Here is a 21440-nt window from a genome sequence, read left to right on the forward strand (position 1 = left end):
ATATCTGCAATATTTGTTTCCCATATATATCTTTATGTAATTCATGTTTTATATTTTATCTTCATAAATCTATCAGTATGAGACCATGAAAAGAAGATAACTGAAAATGAATTCTATGAGATTAATAGCACTGTGAGTTGATTTAAAATTCTGAAATGCAGAATCCAGTATTTACTCGTATGATAAATTACAACCAGTCACGATAACGCGAATTCCATTTTTTATCTTTCATTTTGTTTCAAAATCTCATACCACCCCCTCAAGGTTCATAAGGACAATAAGTCACCAGGAAAAAAAATGTCCCACCATCAATTTTCAACTATTCCACCATTTCCCTTACTAGGAAATAAAAATTAAAAGAAAAGACCGTCTGGCCAACCCATCCCATTTGCAAGGTTCGTTAGGTCACAGTTATTGTTGCTGTTACCACTTTTTCGACTGTAAATGAGACGATTCCTTGGACTGGTCATGGCCTTTTTTGCCCAAACCAGGTCAAGGGTGGACCTTCTGTCTTTCTAGAAAGTGTCTGTCTGTCTGTCTGTCTTGGCCATACAACCACTTTCTTCATCTCGGGACCTCTTGATTAAGTTAATTCAGGGAAAGTGAGGGTTGTGTTACGGGATGCTCCACTTCCGTTACATGGAATGCTTCAAGAATGCCGCCTCTCATTAAGATCGAGGTAGCAATCAGGATGGAATGATTGCTTACTCCCTTTCGTACCCGGGGTGGCCTGGTTACGGGGAATGCGATGGGGGGTAGCCAAGACATTTTTAGATGACGGTTTGTCTTACCTGTGGGAATGGATATTTTGGGTAGGAGGAATCGGCAGTGACGTTATTTGATGTCAGCGATTGTATAAAGCGATGCTTATCACATGGGAAAAGTTTAAAAACGCTTGTACAAAAAAAAAAAAAAAAAATACGTACACGCGGAAAAAATATTCTAGATCGATGTCAGTTTCTTTTAAATGTGTCAGGATCTGATGGAAAGTATAACAACATAAAATAAATTATTATTTTCAAGAACTAATTCCATCTGTTTTATTTGCGAATGGAATGTAAAGTTAAACAGCGTCAAATTTAGACATTTAATAATCTAGTCGTAGGCAGGACTAATTTCATCTGCTTCATTTGTGAATAAAATGTAAAGATAAACTGTGTTCAGATTTAGGTATTTAATAATCTGGTCGTAGGCAGGACTAATTTCATCTGCTTTATTTGTGAATAAAATGTAAAGTTAAATAGTGTCAGATTTACGTATTTAATAATCTAGTCGTAGGCAGAATTAATTTCATCTGCTTTATTTGCGAATAAAATATTAAACAGTGCCAGGTTTAGGTATTTAATTATCTGGTTGTAGGGCCGGACTAATTTCATCTGCTTTATTTTCAAAATAAAATGTAAAGTTAAACAGCGTCAAATTTAGATATTTTATAATTTTGTCATAGACAAGATCATATTATCAAATAGGGAAGTAATCAATTGCTTAAGGACCGGAAGCCTTCGAGATTTTTTATGGTATTTAATTTTGTGTTTTCATTTCATTATGAAGGTAATGCAATCGAATTTATTCAAATTAATATCAAATGTTTTTAAAACTAATTTAAGAATATTATTCTAGTAACATTCCTAATTAATTACAATTTACGAATAATATATAATTTTAAAAATGTTTTGTGTTTTAGAACTTTAAAATATGTCCGCTCCTAAATTAAATATAATTTAAATTGTGTTAAAAAGAAGTGTTTTTTTTTTTTTTTTTAGAATTCGTTTTAAATATCAGTAATGCATTTTTTTAACCCGCGATAAAATTAAATTTTTTTAAAAGATAATCTGTAGTTAAACAATTTATTATTATAATTTTTCAAAATTTCTTATTGAAAACGATTTACATAAAGATTAACTAAAATCGATTAAAAAAAGATTTGGTTCTGAAAGCTTGAAGGGAAAAAAGGGCCTTGAGATTTGCATTACCTAAGGGCCCAAAAATCTTAGTCCGTCCCTGGTCCTAAGAAGCGCATTTTATCATACCACTGTTTTAATAATTAGTCAAATTAGTTTCACGTTTCAATGCCTTTTTAGCTTATCAGTATGCTAATGATTAATTTTATTTTAATAACTCTCTAAATACAAATTTTTTAAATTACTTATCTTTTGATATCGCAGAAAAAGTAAATAAAATTATATATTCTTGAAAAATTAGCAATAATTATTAGTTAATGATTTTCTTATTTACAGATTAAGCATTTGATTATTACGAAAGATTTTAAATAAATAATAAATTTCAAATAAATATAACATTAAAAATTATTATTTTGCAGGTCGTATGAAGTATAATATTACAAAATAAGTTAATGAATATTTAATATTCTAATATATTATTAAAGTAATTGCTTATACTTTAATTAATGACTTTAATAATTCAATACGTGCATTACATGAATTGTAAGTCTTAATACATTATAATTCAAAAAATGTATACATTTGACAACTTCGTTTTTGATCATAATCTAATCGTTTTTAATCATAATTTTTCAATCGACGTACATGCGGTCGCTCTCCAGTCCAAAGATCCTAGGCAGCTGCCTAGTCTGCCTAGTTGGAAATCCGCCATTGATGCTCAATAAATTAATCATTTGATTAAAAATAAAAAAAACTTATTAAAATAAGTTTTATGATGTATTAAAAGATTACTGTGCGTCCTCTTTCTAATTAAAATCGAATTAAAAGACAGAAATTAGAACGATGTTACATAGAAAAATATATAATGATTATTACTATTGTTTCATTGATGAAATACTTCTAACAAATCCACAGATACATTTAAAGTATAATAACTTCCTTTTATTTGATTACATAGAATATCCACCAAGGGTGGCGCAATAGTTAATTTCTAAGCCATTAGAGATATGCATAAACTTGTACTTGGAAAAATGCTTCAAATTTAAGGGAAAATAATTATTTAGTCAATAATTTTGGTTTAAAATAATGCATTTCAAAATTTCGTCATTCAATCATTTTATTACAAACTTAGATAACGCCACGGCCGGATTATCAAGTAGACAAAGTAGGCAATTGCCAATGGTTCACCAAATTTTAAGAGACCCTTAGAGTTTGAGATTCTTTGTGGTTATTTCAAACAATTACATGAGCTTTGAGTATTAGATCTCGATGAATATGATGAAGTGAGTTCGAACAAATTAAAATAAAAACTAAATATTGTTTAATTTTAGAACAGCATTCTATTTTTCCCCCGTTTTCTAATATATGAGTGATTCACTTGTATTTTCTGTATAAATGTTTATAATGCCTAGTTAATTTTTTTGTAGTTTTTATTGCTACTCTGTTTAAAACAACTTTTAAATTTAAATATTTTTTTCCTGATAGGGAAGAAGTTGAAAATCTTTGGAAAGTAACCCACAATGAAATATTTTATTATTTCAATATAATATTTATTACTTAGGAAATGATTTATATAGACATCAAATTAAAATCTATAAAACATATTTAATTTTGGAAGAGAAATGTGAAAAACTGGGCCTCGAAATTTAATTGTCTAAGTGTCCGCCCATTCAAAACATAGTCTGGCTATGGATATTACGACTAACAAAGGTTTAAAACAGATTTTAATATTAGCTATTTCAATATATATATATATAATTTTTTAAGCAGAATCGTGGCCGAATGGTGCAGACACTTTTAAGCAGAATCGTGGAAGAAACTTTGAATTTTTAACTTCATTTTATTTCATCCCGGGAGGCATGATTTATGTACAAGCATAAGCGACGAGCACACCAACACAGAGCGAAAATGAGGCAAAGCTAATGAAAATTTTATTCTGTGAATATGCACTGTGTGATTTTAGTAGGGATTTCCGACGCATGGCGAATTTAGGAAGGGATCTTTTAAAAGAATTTGTTTAGGTCAGCAATTTTTTTTTTATCTCTTCACTCGGAACGTGAGAACCGCTGACGAAATTACTTTTACAAAGCTTTCTGTTACCTTAATTAAATAGAAAAGGTGGAATGGGATCAGGAAATAAGAAAATATTTTAGAATGAAGTTATTATGTACTGAATTGAGCTGAAAATTAGGAAATTAATTAAGTTTAAATGAGATTTTAAAATATCATTACACACACATACACACACACACACACATATATATATATATATATATACCAAAAGGCTTTGCCCCTGCGCGCTTTCCCTCGCCAACGTCGGGGTTTTCTGATAATATACGCGATGCTCGTCAGTTCAAGTTAGTAAATTTTTTTAAACTTCATTGGCTATTTCGTTCAAAGTTGGAAGCTTAATCTTTCCATAATGACAATATATATTAGCCAATTGGCCAACTTGCAATCAAAACTCAAAGCCCCAAAATGAAAACCTTCTTTGCCAATATTTCCAATATTGATTCAATTCTTCTCATTTTGCCGCCAACGTAGCAGCTTCTTGATCAGCTTTCCTTTTCAAATTGCCAAATTCCGGCTCATATTTTCTTCGCATTTTTTTCCTTCACCTGATATCGCTGGACGTTCCATTACAATAAAAAAACAAAAACAATGCTCGGTTAACACGGGTATTGCTGGTATTCAAGCGATTGCCATCCGGGAGACGAAAAATTTCCGTTACTCCAGAGATAAACAAACCAGAAGGCAGTTCTTTAGTGTTTGTCCTCAAACGTAGTGTATAAAAATAGAACTAACAAATATTGTTTTAAACTCATTTCCTATTAATTAAAGCTTTACTTTAAAACTTTTTGACACCATTTCACCATCAAGTGCAATGTAAATGCTTACTGCACGTAATGATAATTTCCATTAAATATTTCAAACAATACTGGCAAAGCAAACCTTCTGGATCATGTGACTCGCTATCTACCAATCATAATACGGATAAAACGCGATGTTTACATAAAAATATATATATATATATATATTGTTCGTTTCAGTATCCTGAGAAAACCACCTTTCGACGATTCTATCTCACTAAGGGGTGAGACGCGGAAAGATAAGCACATTTCTGGAATTCTCAGTCATTCTTTGATTTTGATTTCCACCCATTAGATCCCTTTTCGTTCAATTTTTTTTTCACATGTATGAATGTATCGTGTTGTTTCTGATTGTATTATTTTTACTTTAATTCTGTCCGCGTGTAATCCAAATTTACCTTTTAAATGAAAATATCTCCTCCTTTCAACCTTCCTCTCACCCCTGTTTTGATGAATTAACCCAATCCTAACGCATGCGCAAAAGCGCGGAATTGTTTTAGAATCCGTTGTCAAACTATAATGTATAGATAAATATATACTTCTTCTTTCATTGCCCAATCTCTCTTTCCCTGAAATGCAAAAAAAAAGTAAAGCATGTATACCTACTGAAAAAGAAAATAAGTTTTCGAGACTTATCTGGCTGAATGAACGTAGAAGAACACGTTTCTGAAAGCATTTTTACTTTTCTCAAGTGCCGTTTGTGATACAGGATTGGATATGATACGTTGTCACAATTCTAACACAAAAGAAAAACTCGATTTACGACGCAGGACGATTTACAAACAATAAGACGCCACAAAAGATACACTCGGGAATGATAAGACGCGATGATAAGGCCTATCGTAGAAATGTTCACGCGTTTTCATGTTTAGAAACCCGATAGGATCGTTCCAATTCACAATAACATCTGTCTAGTTTTTCTTTCTGTATTGTGTTACATGCTGGAGTGTAACACGGTGGTAACCGTTCAATTCCCTGGAACAAAAATGAAAGACGTTAGACAAAATAACTACATATTAACTGCAATCCGCTTGCATCATTTTGAAAGAAGTTATGTAAAATTCATTTCAATGGAAAAGTGATTCTTAAAAGAAAGATAAAGCAGCTGTCACCTTATCAGTTAATATAATTGTTTTTTAATGGTTTTTGGTTAAAGTGGGAGGCGATTGTTTTACAGGAATATAGTTTTGCATGTAACTAGGCATGAGAAAAACAATTGTTGACAAAATTTACTAGACCAAGGATTCTCAACTCTTATAAATATTGTGCCACAAAGATAAGAATCAATATATTAGCGGAAGTGGTCTTTCTTAATCTTTCTCGCATACTTCCTGATACAAATGCTATTCCCCTTTTCCTCAGCATAAAGAATATGGACACTGAACAATAAATACCCTGAACGCCACAAGAGCTCAGATTTTTATTTTCAGAGTTAAGCACATGAGCGTTTCGTGCTTAGTTGTATAGTGAAGAAAATCGAGAGTGCATTTGAGGCGTCTTTTCATCAAACGACTGGTAGAAAAATTTAATTCAGAATTACAATTTTTATAACAAGATCACTTATCAAATTTGATTTATTTAAATCGTTGGGAAATTGAATGGTGTCGTTTATATACTTACAAAAGTACAAACAGACAGAGAATCAATCCTTTGATAAATTTACTTTACAATTTTTTACTGATCTACATTTTATTTCTAAAATTGTATACTAAATTTTATTTATCTAGATTTTTGCATTTTATAATTAATTGTGTTCACTTGAGTTCGGGCAAGTAGATGAGCAAACAAATTTTTTTGTGAATGGATTTATCACGATAGTTGACAGAATTATGTGAATGACGGGAAATACAAATACAGAATTTCATCTGTCTAGATCAAATTTTTTTTTAGTTATAGTGTTTGTTCACAGACAGACGGATTTACAATTCCAACCAGAGAGAGAGTAGTTTCCTCAAAACTTTCACCCAAACTATCTAATAAATGCATTATCACCCCCGGCCCCCGGAAAAAAATGTGAACTTTGGGTACGATCGCGAATGCCTAGCATGCCTTTGGCGAACAATCGTGAAGAAATATTGATCTTTTGCTTGTATTTAGCATTTTTACTGAATCGGTCGTGTACCTTGGCGAATTTTTTGGCGATTAATCCCTGATTTGCGGTTAATAATATTCGAAAATCGAATTTGTGTTTTAGAAGCGTTTTTTCCAATCGACTGAAACCAAAATTTGACATTAAACTCCAATTGCATTCACAAAATCACATATCAAATTTCATATATTTAAGAAACTGCATTTTTGAATTACCTCGTTTACAGGCTACGGTCAATCTCCAGATGGATTTGGTTCCAAATTTGATAGGTACCTACAGTTTAGATGTCAAATGTGTGTAAAAAATTTGATAGGTATCTACATTTAAGATGATAAATCTGTGCAACAAATTTCATCTATCTAGCATCTCTTCATTTTGTATCATTTTTTATCATGTTAATTTATATTCAGATAGCCGAGTAGGCAGACTTCCTCTGAATGGATTTCGCTCAAAATGTGATAGAAAGCTACAAATTTGGTATAAATATCGCATACTAAACGTCACCAGTTTAGCTCAAATCGTTTTTGAATTAGCATGCTCACGGACAGTACGGACAAAAATGTGTTTTCCGAAACTAGGGAGGTTTAAAATGTAAATATTCGTTAAAATTTCAAATTTGTATTCTTTAACGATTACAATACCTTCCCTTTATATACATCGCATATGAAAAAGAAAAAGCACAAACAATAAAATAAATAATACTAGCTTGCTGTGATGCTTCACTTTAAAAAGTTTTTTCTTATATGACATTTATTATAATTTTGAAAAAAATCCAGTTTGCGAAAGTTTGAATAAAAAAAATTACTATAGAAAGCTATTTGGATATGGGGCCAATGGCAGAATGTCTCAACTGTGGTGACGAAAGGTCGTAATTTGAAACCTGATTCCATTAAATATCCAGTTCATACGGAAACTAAAGCATGTCTAATCATGTCATATTATAAATATTGTCATATATAAATCTGCTACACCTTTCTGAGGGAAACGCCCTTCCACTAGAATGGTATACGAATTTAAAGATAAGGGTTTCGCTAATGTGGCGTTCTAGTCTTCTAACAGCAATTCAAAATAATTAGATTTGTACCAAAATAAGCTTTTCTCCCTTTCTGCACCTTTATCCCTTTCTCCGAAAGTAATTTTAAAAAATAAGGTTCATCTAATTAATTTAAGCTGAATATTGTTATTGATGTTAAAACTTATACTGAATTATCCTTTTGATTTATCATTGCTTTGGGATTTATCGTCAACTAAATTAGTATTTGATCTAAGAATTCATTTTAGCTATTATTTATTAGAATATGTGATTATTTTCCTTTAAATAGGTTTGAGGCTAAATTATCAAGCAATAAACTTGACCATTTTTCAGTTCCAAGTATATAAGTTAAAAAAAAAAGTTCTAATGATTTAGGAAAAATTTTATTGAACAGATGGCAAAATACGTCAATCTATAACACATGACAAGCATTTTATCTAACGTGACAAAAATTCGTAAACCTTAGTTTTGGTACTAATATGTTTTTATTCAGGGTTCATTCATTCTATACGTTCTTAAGAAAACAAATTAAAGTATATTTTTTTCAAAAGAACATCAAAATAGTGTTTTTCTTACCTTAAATAAAAAAAATAAAAATTCCATATGACAGAACATCAAAACATTTGTGTGACGTCATTTTGTTAAATAATCGTTTACTCTTAATGAAGTTTTCAACAATGAATTCGCGTTTAGAACAAGTATGAAATGCTTTTAGTCTAGTACAGTTAATGCTGAATCGTCAAATAATAAATTTTTCCCTTTTTCTATCCTAAATAAGGAAGATAGTAATGATATTTCCGAATGGATATTGTTTGCGTCACATTCTATTGAACAGATGGCAAAATATGTCAATTCATAGGATAGAACATGAAAATAGTAAATTACAGGCATTCTGCCCAACGTCACAAAAATTCCGAAGTTTTGCTTTTCATGATGATTATTTTCTGTTCAGTCTCCGATACATTCTTTAAGAAATGTATAAAAATATCCCTCTTTTGCACTATATCAAACAATGTATTAATGTCATAAGATGAAGAAAAACAAGATCATTCGGCAGAATGTCAAAATAGAACATCCTAGCGACGTCATATTTGACGTAAGTAAATACTGCAACTTCTTTCATTGATTCTCAATAGATCTAAAAAAACATCCTTACATATTTATCAAGGTTTTTGGCGATGTATTTCATTTCTTTTGCTGTTGATTGATTCTATAGTTTCATCTAAATCTATTACAATAATTATTCAAATCCATTTTAAACAATATAAGATATTAGTTTCAAATATATTTTAAAATAATCTAATAAAATTAATTATCTTTGAAAACTTATAATTTATTTTTAATAAAAAAAGAAATTTAACTAAGCATTTTTGAGAATGAAATGTTAAAAAAAGCTATAAAAATTCTAATCAGATTAACAAACCAAAATTATTTTGAATTCCAGATAGATTTTAATAAGAATTGTTCCTATTCTTATTATTGTCAAGGATTATTGTAGAATGCCTAAAATCCTTGACAACGTGCAGTAAGTTTTCGTCAGAATTCGTAAATTTTAAGTTTCTTAATGTCTGGACATTGCTGTTGCTGTAATTTAAGTAACATTGTAAATATTGTTACGTAATAAATTTGTAAATAAAACTGCTATATTATTTTTTACAATGCATTATTAATATTATTTTTTAGTTCAATTAAGAATTCAATAAGAATATGAAAAAATTAAAATTAAGAAAAGAAGAATTCAATAAGAAGGTGAAAAAATTAAAATTAAGAAAAGAAGTAATTAGTTTACTAAAATCAGTTTTTTTAACTATTACAATATTTTCTTTTGTGTACTTCGTACATTCATATACAAGAAAATGAAACCAAATAATGATCATATTTTACGTGTAGAAAATAGAATTCTTTAGAATTTAATTATTTAAAATTAAATCTAATTACAATTTTTCATCATTACTTAATATGAACTCTTTAGTTATAAGTAAAATCTAGAACAAAGTCAGTACAAGGAGTCGAAAAACTGTACTGTTCTACTTAATAGCTGATAGTATTGCAACTTAAATTACTGCTACACAAACTGAAATCATATTCTAGTTAAACAAGAGTGAATCTTTAAATGCAACATTAAAATGCGCTTAGCTAGAATTTTAAAAAATACGTCACATTCTTAAATTTTAATTTAAAATATACTTTTAGAAAAATCTCCGCATGGTCTGTTTGTCGAGTCCCTCCAGTTCCGAAACATAATCCAAAATTATCATATGCTTCTCCCTTCTGAGGAGTAACCGAAATAATCCAAGGAATGAATAACATCATGTTAATAATGACACTCATTTTGTTATATACGAAGCGAAGTTCATTCATAAAGATCTTTAAATGGAAATTATCGAAAATTTTACCAAAAAAATTGGCCAGCCATTTCTTCACATAAGGGAAAAACCATAAAAACGAATTCATTTTGATCAATTATAGTTCGCCCATAACAATGGGAGTTATTCCTACCCATTCTCAATCACTTAATGGATTCTTTCACTACACGCCCCTTAATATAGACGCACCAATCACAGCATTCTATTATTCTAAGTATATTGTTTTTAAAACTCAGATCTAATCTACGAAATCTATACCTAAATCTGTACATATAATTAATCTGTACATATAATCTAACTATTCATTCTAAATTACTTTTATATTAAGTACATTATTACCCTGCTTTTACATATTCCCATCGTTTACGCCAGTTTTTTTTTTTTCCCCTTAGATTTGATTTAAGTGGTAATTAATGTAGGTAATTTTCCGTGATTTACGTTTTCTCCCTGTTAATACCGTTATTCCTTTGATCCCTTGACAAGTGTAATCGCGGCATAATATAGTATTTTTATTCAGTCTCTTATCTTAAGGAATTTTTAACGCACACTTTGAGAAGTACTTAGATACTGGTACTTAATAATTTTTAACTAATTTAGATAAGTAATCCAAAATTGCAATATAACTCTTTATTATGTAGACGAAATTCAAATACCCGCGACTTCAATTTTCAATATATTATGACACTTTTATCGTAATGACTTTAAGGAAATAAATGGAAATGACTTCTATATATAAGTTATACTTTTTATCCGCGGCTTTCAAAGTATAATTACTAAAAATTTCACTGTTTCAACCTCATCGGCTTTCGTTTAAATCCTTTTTTCTAACATTTGTTTAATTTTCCCTTTTAATTGCATGAATGTTTATATGTAATTTGAATTGTGTATATTCTCTTAACTCCATAATGCTTCTCATTTCACACATTTTTTTTCACAGAAAAGTAACACAGAATTAAATTTGTGGAATGCGATTTTGTTGTGTACGCAATATATTAATAGCGTAATTCCCCGTGTTTTACAAGAGTTTACTATACTTAAAATTTTAAACCTTGTTATAATCTCAATCTTAGTAATTTTAAAAACCTCTCATAATGGTATATAATTTCAGCTAAAAAAATATTTTTGTTTAATTTTATCCAAGTAATATTTCAACGTGTTCTTATTAATCTAATAAATTTAAATAAAGAAAAAAGAATTATCAGGGATTTTGTTCTAGAATCATTAAAATAAGATAAATTGTTCTTTCAGTTCTCTTCTATAATGCCAAATTTTATCTTGTTTATGCTATGACATAACGTAAACAAGATGGCAATAACATAACCTCTAAAAGCAGCTTTTGATAAAAAAAAAAATATTAAACTGTTATCGATAGAAAAAAAACTGTGAGTATATTTGTTCTATTTAAAGATGTTTATAAATATACACATAATCCTTTCGTCGGGGAAAAAAATTATCGTTTGCCTTAAAAAGATGTGTACATTTATTATCGTCTGCATTGAGCAACCATTTGTCAGAATTTGTTCTAGAATCTGCTTGATGGTAACAAGATAAGAATTATCTGCTCGTTCTTTCAACGAGTTAAATCGATAGGTAAGATGTTCTTACGCGTGCAAAGCGGAAATTGGTCATCAATTCAGTTGCTAGGCTACATTGTTGTTGGCACTGAATAATTGGAAAAGTTTTGCAACCGAATCAATCTACTGAATCTTTTGCACATCAAGAAGATTAAAGAAAGTTTTAATAATTTATGAATACTGGGTGGGTTTATTTACAGATAAGTGAGCGAAAGGACTGATTGGACAAAATAAGAGATACTGTAACAAAAACTTAATCAGTGTATTAGTGTTTATTTATAAAATATAGAGTGTAGCGAGAATATACTATATAAAAATCAATTAATTTTTTTGTATTATATAAAAGTAATCTGGGAAATAAATTTAAACAGGAAATAAAAAAAAATATTATGAAATATATATGTCGGGATAATGTTTAAAATTAATCGTCAGTTTCAATTTTACAATGAACTAATTTCATTTCAATCTATATATTCAAAACTGTTTCATACAAGCATTTTATGATTTTTATTATTTGATTACAGTATTTAGTTTTTTATGGAAATCGTTATTTTATGAAAATCAAAATTAAAAGAAAGGGAAAAGAAAAGAAAAAGAAAAAGTAGCTTATCTTTTTATTAAAAAAAAAAATTTCTTTGGAACGCTTTTACTGTTCACTGTCTTTCTAGTCTTTTTTTTTTTTTTTTTTTTTTTCTATCCAAAATTTTATTACTATGGCTTAAAAACATGTGAAATGTAAATACATAATATTCTTGTCATGTTTGTTTGTTTTTTAAATATTAATTATTCATATAAAGGTTCTTGTTCAGAAAAAATTCTTCTATTTTATTGCCTTTTTTTATGCATTATTTATTCAGATAATTAAATATCAATATTCTTAGATAGAAAATAAAGAATATATTAGAACCCTTTATTTTTAACGAAATTTAATTAAATTGAATAAATGCTATTTATTCATCAAAACTTCAATATTGCTTCCATAATTCTCAGTATTGAAATTGATACTGAAAGGTACCAGAAATTACCTTCAAATTAAGTAGCTGAATATGGTATTGAAAGGTAAATTTAACAATGCAGAAAATTTAGCTTCCAACTTCGAAATTTAAGAAATAAAAAGTATTCCTCCTAAATATATGAAGTAAGCTCTTGGGAATTTGTTTTTGTAAAATTGATTTTTTATCTTGAGCCGACGATGAAATTGACTTGGATTTCTTGTAGAATGGTTTAAAAAAAAAGCCATCTATATTTTCAGATAAATTTAATTTTTAAACAATTTTTATAAGATTGCCTGCAATTAATGAATTGTTACGAATATTCAAAGCTGAAAATTCTAACTTCAAAATTAACATCCGTCGAGCCGGAGTCGAACCAGCGACCTATGGATATCTGCTTTCACCACCTACAGTCCACCGCTCTGCCAACTGAGCTATCGACGGTTCGGTAGACGATTATCAAATAGTTTTTAAACATTGGGGTCAGCACGCAAGTGAAGTGATTGGTAATACTAGTCTGAAAGGAGTACGAAGCAAACTTATACAATATAATCTTATCGAGACTTGTCCTTGAAAATATAGAATCCAGCTTTTTGTTTTAAAGCAATTTCATCTTATTCTTTTACTATATTGCTTTTGGCGTTTCCCTTCTTTTAATTTAACAATTTAAATAAAATAATTTTAATAATTTGTGTATTTTAGTTTTATTGCTGAAAATCTGAGAACAAATTTTAGTGATTTTTGAAATTTGATTTTATTGTTGAAATTGTTGAAAAGTTGCAATGGCATAAAAAGGAAATACAAAAAGTTTTATGATTTTAATATTCTTCGATAACTGTTTTTTTTATTATTAAATTGTACATTAGAAAGATTTAATTTCGATAAAATGCTTTCTTTTTATTTTCACTCCTTATTTAATGTAAAATTATTTTAATTTTTCTATGCATTTTATTTATCTATAATAGAAAAGGCCAGCGAAATATGTAACCAGAAACGGAGTTAAAAATGTCCTCGCCTCTTTTGCCTGCTTCATATGTGCAAACCCCAACTTCTGCTTTGGCTTCAAACAACTCAGATATTTGGCGATTCTTTGTTTATGATAATAATTAAGTTAGAAATTATGAAAAGCACCCCTATTTCTCATGTAAGCGTTATGAATCAAATCTTAATTAAAATATTGTACGCTGAATATCATAAACATAAAAGTAAAAAAAATCTAATATAATCCTGGAATGTTCGCTCCCCTCCGCCCCAATCCGAAGAATTGAGGTCGGCATGGTTGATTCAATTAATTTTCTGCTTAGTAATCCGCAAACTTTTATGAATTAAGAACCCACTACCTTAAACGTTTGATGAGCAATTGACAATCTTTATCGCTTATTTGAAGCTGCTGTTTCTAACAATATTTTACAGCTCCAAACAAGTTTAATTAAGCGAGGCTTTGAAATAAGAGTAGCAAAAAAAAAAAAAAAAAAAAAAAAAGATCAACAAATGAAATTTAAACTATTTAAACAATTTTAAACAATCAATTTAGTTGCAGTTTTTTTATGTTGACTTCTAGCAAAAGTTACTGAACAGAGGTATACAATTTTCCTAATGTTTTATTGATGCTGCTTTGTTACGTTATCATTTCACGAACCAATTGGTAATTATTGCTAATGTTTCTTTCAGCAATTTTTTTTTTCTTCTTCTTTAATTTTGCATTTCCCATTTCATTTTTTTTTCTGTTAGTGGATCATTATTTGTTTCAATTCAATTTTAGTGGATTATTTTGATTTGAATGTTTATAAATATTAAGTTTAGAGAAGATTCCATTAGGGATCCAAAAAGGGTTATCAAGAAAGACAATTGTAGGTTCGAAGATGAGACAAAACCAAGTGATTTTAAATCTGATCTCAGATATCGTTAACACGATAATAGCCATTACATCTTTTAATAACATTTACATCTTTTAGTAACATAAATAATAAACAGTTTATTGTTGATAAAAATTGTTATTTTTAAGATTAGAACATGTTTTTATTACTTCGACTTCAGATTTTTCTATTATTGTTTTCGATTGAATTCTATTATTTTTTTTACCACGCAACCTAAAAGAGTATATGAAATAGTTATCACACATATTCGCTGGGTTTTTTTTCTCCTTGAATTTCATGCAGCCATTACTGTTACTAACTCATAAAAACGAAATAAAAAAAGGCATTAGTTACGAGCATTTTGTGTGTGTGTGTGTAATTACTATTATTCATTCGTGTTTCAAAGAATTTTTTTCCAACTCTAAACTTCACTGGTCACGAATTCTAACGGATCGATTCTAGCCCTTTCTGTACATATTCAACTCACGTAAAATAGTAAAAGAATTTTCTAACACACACACAAAAAAAGGCCCAGAATACAACACGATAACTTTAAGAATACTAGAATCACGTGAACAGAACAGTTCTGGAAAGCGAAATTTATGAATAATAATAAGGAATGTTCCAAAAGATAGGTTGTAAATTCTCAATGAGAATAAATCAGCGCCATTTTATTCATAAGGCCTCGTTTTTAAGAAATTCCACTCCAAAATAGAACTTTTTAACTGTTGCCATTAAATGGAACGAAGCTTCACTAGGAATTTATGAAGCGTGGAAAATAAAAAGAAGGAAAGCATTTCATATGCAGTTTAAGGTAACGGTTTAAGGATTTAAATTTGGAATTAAATAGGAAATCTCTTGTTTATTTACAAGGACGTTGGCTTTTTTGAAAATATTTGCTTATTTTTTATGATAATAACATGAAAATTTGCCAAAACAAGCTAAGAAAAGGATGTTACAAAAACCGATTGTTATTCAAAATAAATAAAGTTTGTTTTTCATTCGTTCGGATTTTCTTTAATCTTTGGAGATCCTGCCATTAATTTGGGGAAATGATTGAGTGGATCCGGGCTGATTTTTTCCATCACTTTCATATGATGAAGACTTTTATTTTTGAATATACTTTAGATAGTTTTTTTAAATTGATTCAATTTATAATTTGTAATAAAAAAGCATAAAAGTATCAAATTTAAAATCCTTTGGGAATAAATTATCTTTATTGCAGACTTCTGCTAATCATGTTTATAAATTATTTAGCCTAATTATTAATTTAAAGCAAACCGAAATTATTTTATTAAAAGCAATAAAATAGTAATCTAACGTAAAAGAATGCTCTTTTGGAAGTTCTTTTTTTACAAGATGAGTTTGAACAGTTTGAACAACAGCATTCAACAAAAGAAAGCTTTTTGAATTTTGATATTGATTAAATTTCTGTTCAATTGTTTTCCAAGTTGCTACTAAATCCCTGTAAAGTTTGGGATAAAATTTTAAAAATTTCTTTGCTTTTTTTTCCCAACTCCTTTTTTTTAAACCTTTTTTTGTTTTTTTATGCCATACATCTTTGACAACAAAACGATAGAATTCTTCAAAAAAAAAAAAAAAAAAATCGAAATGTTTCTTTTATTTGAGATTTTACTGAAAAAATTAATATAGGAAGGAAATAAATAAGAAAAAATAAAATAGGAATAAATACACTGCAAATTAGACTTTTAAATCTGAACAGTCGAAAATCGGAATCGTCCCATTTATATGGAATGTACGGTCATTCAATGCTTCTTAATGTCACAGGGAATGGTTTTCTCGAAACTTTCTAGCGCGCACGCAATGTAATAAATGATACTGCGTATTATTAACCGCTTACTATTGGTTACTAAGGAGCTTATGAGCGTAAAAAAGATTACGATTTTTATCATGTGAGAACATGATGTTGTTTTGATTTGATATTTTTGAAGCCTCAAAATGCGTAAGCAACAAATTCGCGATTTATCACTTTTGAGGCATCACTTTTTTTAATTTGTCTTTATTATGTAAGAACATGATGTTGATTTGGTTTGGGGTTTTTGCTCAAAATGTACATGCAGAAAATTTTCGATATATCGCTTTTGAGGCATCAGTTTTTAGCTTTTAGGTTTATTAGAAAATAATAAAGATGGTTTTCCCATTTTGCCAACCTATCGCCAACAAAAAGTTAAAATTTGGCGGCAATATCCGCCATGTACCTAGAGAAAAAATTTTTGAACTCGGTTGATTTCGAGATGGTCAAAAACCACCGCTTTTCTAAATGTTGGTGATTGCGAAATATGAGTCATGTGGGAACATGATGCTGTTCTGTTAGAGTGATAAAACATGACTTAAAAAAATAATGTTCTCACATAATAACTTTAAATTTGGGATTTTTTTTTTTTTTTTTTTTTTTTTTTTTTGTGATTATTACCGATTACGATGCGATTAATATTCACCGGAAAAACCGAATATGTATTGTAAGGTTTTTTAAAACCTATTGGAATCAACATTTAGCACTGATCTGAAATTTCAATCACCAGAACTGCAATTGTAGTCACACGGTCAAATACCAAATTTTATATATTTAAGTCATTGTGACTTGAAGCCAGCGTCATGGCATAGGGGTAGTGCATTTTCCCCGTGATCTGGGCGTCCTGGGTGCGAGTCCCGGTTCGGGCATGATTGTTTTTCCATCTGTATTGTATCTGTGAAGTGTGTGAATGTGCCCCTCTGTAAAAAGGAGCTGTGCAAGCGAATATCTTTCATCTTCGTGTGAGATAGAAGTCAGACTTCTGCCCTCGGGTACTCAGGGGTCATTATCCTCAGAAGCTACTGCACCCCCTTTCCGTGGTAAAGCGGACGCGACATCATCATCATCATTGTGATTTGAGTTAAACGCGTTTACATGCCTGTGAAAGAACAGAGCGATTTTCGACCGATGTTATTCAAAATTTGACATAAATCTACACTTTAGATGCAAAAATTATCAGTCAAGTTGTTACACTTTCGAACGCTTTTATATGCATGCTAAAGAACAGGACTCAAGTAGGTGTCAAACGTAGAAATTCTTTAAAATCTAGAGCATGGATTTTGATTACAATAGGTTCTTTTTGTATATTTCTTATAGAGAAAGAAAAAAATAAATTTAATTTGTCTCTTTTTACTCTCCCGTATAGAAAGCATACTAAAAAATATTGTAATCGTCAAAATATTCAAACACGAAATTTTAACGAATCTCCACGTTTTAGATCTACCCGATTTCGTCCTGTCTGTTTGTCTCTGACAAAGATAACTCAATAAAGTTTTGAGCTAGATGGATGAAATTTAGAAAATGGTTTTTAACTATATTCGTAGATTTTTATCAACTATTGAGCAAAATACATTCAGAGAAAGTCTGTCCAGCTAGCTGTTCGAATATAAGTTAACGCGATAACTACAGAACGAAGAAAGCTAGATAGATGAGATTTGGTACACAGATTTAACATCTATAGCACAGACACCTGTCAAATTTTGAGTCAAATCCAACAAAGGGTTAACCGTCTGTCGATCTGTACTTTCAAAAACATGCAAGTGTGATAACTCAAGGTTGCAATGACTTAAAAGTTTAAATTTGATATGGAATTTTATGACTTCAAATGTAATTTTGTATCAAATTCTTGTTTCAATAGGTTCGGAAAAACACCTCTAAATTACAAATTTGGTTTTCGAATACTATTAACCGCATGCCAGAAATAAATCGCAAAAAAAAAAAAAAAAAAAAACCACCTCGCCAAGGATACACGATAGATTCAGTAAAAATGCTAAATTCACGCGAAAGGTTAATATTTCGTAACTATTGTATGCCAGTTTCTTGCTTGGCTTTCTCTGGAATAGCACCTTTATTAGAATATATGCGAGAAAGTTTTGAGAAGACCAAACCCGCTGTTTTTCAAATGAAATATTTCTTCAACGGTTTGATACCATAACAGTCTGGGGCATTGTTCCGAACATCGAGACAAAGCCACGAGGCAGAATAAAAAATTTGGACAGTCAGGGCTCATCCCGTGCTACATATCGAAACTCATCAATTTAAAAATACTTGTTCTTCCCTAGCTTGTTAGGCCTTTCGTGTGTGCGAAATAAAAACAGAAGGATATCGGATGCCATTCATTTCAAACGATTCGTCAAAGTTTACTCGTCACCTGCTTGGTCCAGACGTAAACAAGATGGTAATTTCCAGTCGCACCGTTACAACCAACCGACCGCCGCTCATCAAACAATGACACATTCCACCCGGATCGATCTCCATATAAGACAATGCTACGCAGGAAGAAGGGAGAACGCAGTTGGCTATTGACCTTGAAACGGGAGTCAAAATAGAGTCGGTCGGCCTTCAACTCGCACTTCCTCTGCGGAGAGATAAACAACCTGGACGTGCCAACTACTCCGTAACCGACCGAGCGTCTTCTCTTTCTTTCTTTGTTTTGGAAGCGGTGGAGATAGAGGCCAATGGCTGCTGCTGCTGCTTTCCCACTCGACGTCTGCCTGCATTTATTATTCCGATTCGCTGCCCTTGTGAGTCGGGTGCAGGCAGATAAGGGTGTCTGTCCAGCATGGACCTGAATAATGAATGACACCGATCAGGCATGCTTGAAAAAAAACTAAGATAATATTAGCATGAAGTATTACTCACTTATGTGGACGACATTTTTGAATCGGGACAGTCTTAGAGACCGGGAATTAATAGCGAGCGTTAATAACAGGGAACAGGATCTGTATAATGAATGGCTGTGATCAGACATGCTGGAAAAAACAGAGATAGTATCTAATTTTAACATGAAAAATACGCACTTTTAGAAGTACGTATCTGAGTAGGGACAGTCCTTGAAACTATAAATAATACAGTCTTCGATGACAAAGCTATGAGTTCTGATGCAATCTATATTAGTTCCTATTACTTCCCTGTCTCTTACAATCATAGAGACTATAAAGAGACTGGGAACTAAAAGATTAACCCTACACACTTTTAGAAGCCCGAATTTGAATTGGGATAGTCTTTGAGTCTAATAATAAAGCAGTCTACAATGACAAAAATTGTCATTGTATTGTCTAACAGAGAGTCCTAATGCACTCTCTGTTAGTTCCTATTACTTCCTTGTCTCTTACATTCATAGTGACTATAAAGAGATTGGGAACTAAAAGACAGCTGATTGAGATTCGGAAAAACAGGGTTTGCAAAATTATTCGTTCTCTCGACGCGAATTTGTATTAGGACAGTCATAGAAACTTAAGTAATAAAGCGATGGTGACGAGAATTATATCAGGAACAATAATAGAAACTAGGAAACTGATAGAGAAAAATAAGAAGGTCATATTTTAAGGAAGCATGAAGTATTACGCCTTTATGTCGACAACATTTTTGAGTCGGAATAGTTTTAGAGACCGGGAATTAATAGAGAGCATTAATAATAGGGAACTGGCAGGATAACAAATATAATTCTATGAATTTATTTCTTTGTCCACCAATACCAGAAGTTTTTATCCAGAATTCACTGCTATAATACGGAATTTCTTACGTCTTATTGTGTACTTAGCTCTCCGTTTATCTCAATGTGAACGCAGTCACGGCCCGATGAATCTTAGAAACAGTTGCCGGTAACGCATCGAGTTAAAATAGAAGGCTCTGTACTGGTAGTTTATATATGTTATATACTCCATTGTACGTTGCAAGAATTTATGAAAAAAAAAAGTAAGTTAAAGGATGTAAAGCGTTCTCATTTTAACATAATTTAAACAGGCCCAACTTAAAGAGAAGAAACATAAACAAAACATTAACGTAAATCGTAGGCCTGATTCTTAAGAAAATTGGCTCAAACTGATTTTATTTTTCACTGATAAATGATGACACAGATATGAAAAGGTAACCTTGAGATAAGAGTCAAAACTTACAGTTTTTAGGTTTTGAAAAAGTCTTTAATAGATGACTTAGCTTCCTCATTTACTTATGATAAAAGAAAACTAAGTCGGATAATGCGAGGCCGGATAGTCGGGAACTGGATATTCGAGAGTTCCCTGCCTCTTACAGTCATAGAGACTATAAAGTGGCTGGGAACTTCAAGAGAGCTTGATTGAGATCGGAAAAACAGGCTTTGTAAAATTATTCGTTCTCCAGTCGCAAATTTGTATAAGGAACATTCATCGAAACTATAAATAATAGAGCGACGGTGATTAGAATTTATATCGTGAATAATTATTGAAACTAGGAATTAATACAAAACTGATAGGGACTGTGAGTTTTATATTATAGATGCTTCTGGTCATGCACGCTGGGAAATATACGGCAATAATTATTAGAATGAATCATTACGCTTTTCTGGATAATACAAATTTAGGTAAAGACAATCATAGACACTATGAGTAATAGAAATGTGCTTAACCTAAGTCAAATGTTAGGTTAAGCACGATTCGAAACAAAAGTATCTTTACCTCTCCCCCCCTCCCCCCACACACGATATATTAAAACTTAAAAAGATTAGCTGATATACCGACAGCGAGTGGAATAAAAATATTTTCAACTCTTAAGTATTTATAACGCTTTAAAGTGTTAACCTAAAATCACTGCAGGTACTTTTTATTGATTTTCGTTTGCTTTTCTCTGATCGTCTGAATCCTACCAGCAGTTAAATCCTCTTCTTCTTTTTCTCTCCGTCCTGACACTTGTCTAACAATTCTTGACAATTGTCAGGTGGATTCAATTTTTTTACTCCGTAATAATGC

General features: G+C 30.6%; 1 non-coding gene across 1 annotated transcript; it reads right to left on the reverse strand.

Moving 5' to 3' along the window:
• Positions 1-13181: 13181 nt before the first annotated feature.
• On the reverse strand, positions 13182-13269 carry Trnay-gua (transfer RNA tyrosine (anticodon GUA)). Its single transcript is given in 2 exon segments — positions 13182-13217; positions 13233-13269. It is a non-coding gene; the product is annotated as a tRNA-Tyr (tRNA).
• Positions 13270-21440: the final 8171 nt, after the last annotated feature.

This window comes from Argiope bruennichi, chromosome 6 (assembly GCF_947563725.1).
Source record: "Argiope bruennichi chromosome 6, qqArgBrue1.1, whole genome shotgun sequence".
Taxonomy (NCBI): Eukaryota; Metazoa; Arthropoda; class Arachnida; order Araneae; family Araneidae; genus Argiope; species Argiope bruennichi.